This window comes from Rhinolophus hipposideros (genome assembly GCF_964194185.1).
Source record: "Rhinolophus hipposideros genome assembly, chromosome: 11".
Lineage (NCBI taxonomy): Eukaryota > Metazoa > Chordata > Mammalia > Chiroptera > Rhinolophidae > Rhinolophus > Rhinolophus hipposideros.
This window is the reverse complement of record NC_138057.1, coordinates 13,207,994-13,211,405: the sequence shown is the minus strand read 5'-3', so window position 1 is coordinate 13,211,405 and position 3,412 is coordinate 13,207,994. Positions and strand designations below refer to the sequence as shown.

Below are 3,412 nucleotides of genomic sequence, written 5' to 3'. Positions count from 1 at the left end.
ATTTATTCATTGTTTATAAAGTAAGAAACGAGTCTTGATAAATCATAGTCTTTCATTTTACGAGTTATACTTCTGAAAACAGTTACCCCTATCTGGTCTGACCGAGCCACTTTGGAATTTTATAAAGTAATATTCTACACCGAAACTTAGTGACACTGAAATCTCTCAAAGTGTATTTGTGAAGGTTAATTGACAACTGTTTTATGGCAAACTTTAAACCAAATTAAGAGACCCTATCACAACACTCTCAACATCAAAATGCAACACAAGTGTTATAAAATATAGAACTTTTGGGATGCAGACTGAATTTAAAATATGTTTAAATGTAGACAAGTATCAACTTTTAAGTAGAAATGGAGGGAAAGGAGCAGAGCTGCCTCTGGAGACAGAGGTGCCCCATGTGCAGCAGCAGACCAGTGACCAGCCAGGTCACGGGAACACACCACTGAGCACTGCACACCCAGAGAGAGGCTACCCCTCACGGTTGTGTCTGGAGCCTTTGTTCATCAGTATAATCCAACTTTGTTCCGTGAGGGTCTGAGGATCCAGAGACATAATTCTATGAGTGTTCTGCTGGAAGGTTGCAAGCTCTTCAGATCAAATTTCATGGAGTTTTGTAATAATCGGCACTCTTACCATTTGATCAAATAAACTACAGATGCAGAGACCCGTTTTATCTGGACTCCAGTCCAGACTGGAAATGGGCTGGGTAGATAACATGATGTTCTGCGGGAGGCTGACTGAACCCTCCACTCCCAGGTCTGCTCCCTCAGAATCTTTCTCTGACTGCTGGATAGGGTATTCCTACTTCCAGAGGTGAAGGCTGCCGGTACTCCGGCTGTCAGATAGAGCTCCCTGTTCTGTGGTGGGTGTTGGACCTGCCATACAGCAGACTTATGAGCATTTTTTTCTGAAACAGAAGCAAAACCTTTGGTTGGATGCTATGTCCTCATGTCAAGAATATGAAACCCTTGTTCCAGAGAGGTAGCTACCACCTTCTCCATACTTAACATCTTTTCTGTCAAACTCTAAGCTCCCCCATTTGTAATGTTTGTCTCTGACAGCAACAACGTATTTCTGATATTAAACAGCTTGATATCCCTGTTGCCACAGCCAGCACAAGCAACACGTTCCTCTTGCTCATAAGAATAGCCAAATGCCACAGTCCGCTAGTCGCTTGTTTTCTCCTTGTACAGGTTCCATATTAGCAAGAGGATCATCGTTTTGCCTTGGGTCCCACACCTTCACAGTTCCATCTCGGCTGCTAGTCACCGCTTCAGAGGCTCCTTCTTTGATTCCTAGCCCACCTATGCCATCTGTAGTATTGATAACTTCTTTTTGTCCCTTTACAGAATATACTGGGATTTCTGGAGCTTCCAAATGACTGTGCATACATGAAGGTTTCCAGGAAAATATCCAGTAGCTGAATATCTCTCCTGTAAAGGTGTTACACCAAATGTTCCACCATGAATGGGTTTGGCCTTTGCAATCGCTAAACACCTTGTAGTTGAGGCCCTTCTGGATATGGGCGATGATCTGAGGCTTTTCAAAGGCCAACATGGTCCAGCTGATTTCGCCTCCTCCAACTGTCACACTCAGGCCCTGACAAACACTACAGATGGTGTCTTGATAAACCTTTCATTTTACAATACTATACATTCTTACAGAATAATGGAAAATAATACATCCTATTTTTTTTAAAGCAAAACTAATGAGGAAAACCATAACTTGACTCATTATTCATACATAATACAGATTCTAGCGAATATTACCATTCGCCACTACTACCTTCTTTTCTCTTTATGTTTTTAAGAAAAAATAATTTATTCAGTGAGATTTCAAGAAATTGGATATTCAAGAAGTATTACTTGGCCTCTCCACTTTAAGTGGATGAGGTTTGCATATAGATTTCCAAAGAGTCAAGTTACAAATGTGAAGAGGTGACATGTGAACTAAGTTGGGAAGATGGACAGTAGCACCTGAATCTCTCTTTCTGGTAAGTAGGTATCTATACTTGCAAATGGTGCAGCTAACACTGCCCAAAGACACAGACACACAGCCTCTCAAAACCAACTCATCTGTCAACACATTTTGAAAGAAGCTTCTGTGACAATAGTAGAAACAAGACAATGAACCCATTAGAAAATGCATCCAATATAGAAGTCACTAAGTCACACATAACTATTTAAATTTAAATGAATTCAAATGATGTAAAATTTAAATTTCAGTTCCTCAGTGGCACCACCCACGTTTTAAGTTCTCGATGGCCATAGCCACCATATTGGGCAGCAAGAATGTTTCTATTATCACAGAAAGTTCTGGTGGCCAGGGCTGCATTTAAAGCTACTGGTGGGACTTTTGGCACCATTTGAGGACTAAACTCAAATGATTCTGAAACCAAGCAGATCTGATTTATTTGGTTAAGTTTAAAAGTTTTACTTTAATTCTGCTCAGGTTCAATCTGAGCAAATAGCTGTAATGGATGTGAACCACTCTAACCAGTATTTTCAAGTTGTACCAATTTTTCCATTTGCAAAGCTACCTGCAAGTGGAAAGATTTCCAGTAGAGATATAATGTTCCATAAATAAATGTATGAGTTTGTGTCCTAGTCTAGTCAAACCTGGGTGCGTTCTTCAGGGTTTCTTCTAGAAGCATACCACGCTTTCCTACCACAGGGAGCTCTGCGTCGTGCTTCTATTTCTAGTCCACAGAGATTATTTTCCGAGTCTAGCTGTTTGTTTTGTACTTCACCGTCTCATATTTTATCCACCATTGCTAGGTGTTTGGAAGGGGATGGTGGTAGTGTGCAGAAAGATATGCGAAAGCATTAACTTATGACAGCACTGGTGCAGAAGAGTTCACAGAGCATGCCAGAGATTTGAGAAACTCCTGCAATGTGGCCTTTGGCTGATGGCTGGGCACTTGGCTGTCAGAGCAGCCCCAGTAGTCAGCATTGAACTGTCTGCTGGGTTTCAGAATCACCGTGCCTAGATTGTGCAAATACGATTTACGAGAAATATTTGTATCCCTTATGGGAGTCTGGAATTTTGGTATGTAGTAGGCAGAGTGTACCTAGGTGACCAGACCCCAATATAAACGTTGGGTGCTGAGTCTCTAATGAACTTTCTTGGGTAGAAACATGACACACATGCTGCATTTTTGCTGCTGGGGGAAGAGTGTGCTCTGTATGACCCCTTGTGGGAGGGAGACAGTGTAAGAAAACCTGTATATAGACTCTTCCAGACTCTGCCTGCACATTCCCCCCTTACGATTCAGTTATTTATCCTTACTACTCTGCTGTAATAAATCTTAGCTGTGAGTACAACTATATCTGAGTCTTGTGAATTTTTCTAGTGAATCTCCAAACATGGGGTACTCTTGGGGTCTCCTGACACACCATCTTTAACAGAA

At 41.4% G+C, this 3,412-nt stretch overlaps 1 pseudogene across 1 annotated transcript; it reads right to left on the bottom strand.

Moving 5' to 3' along the window:
• Window positions 1-804: 804 nt before the first annotated feature.
• On the bottom strand, window positions 805-1,560 carry LOC308504926 (dynein axonemal assembly factor 10-like; annotated as a pseudogene). Its single transcript has one exon. The product of its transcript is annotated as a dynein axonemal assembly factor 10-like (transcript).
• Window positions 1,561-3,412: the final 1,852 nt, after the last annotated feature.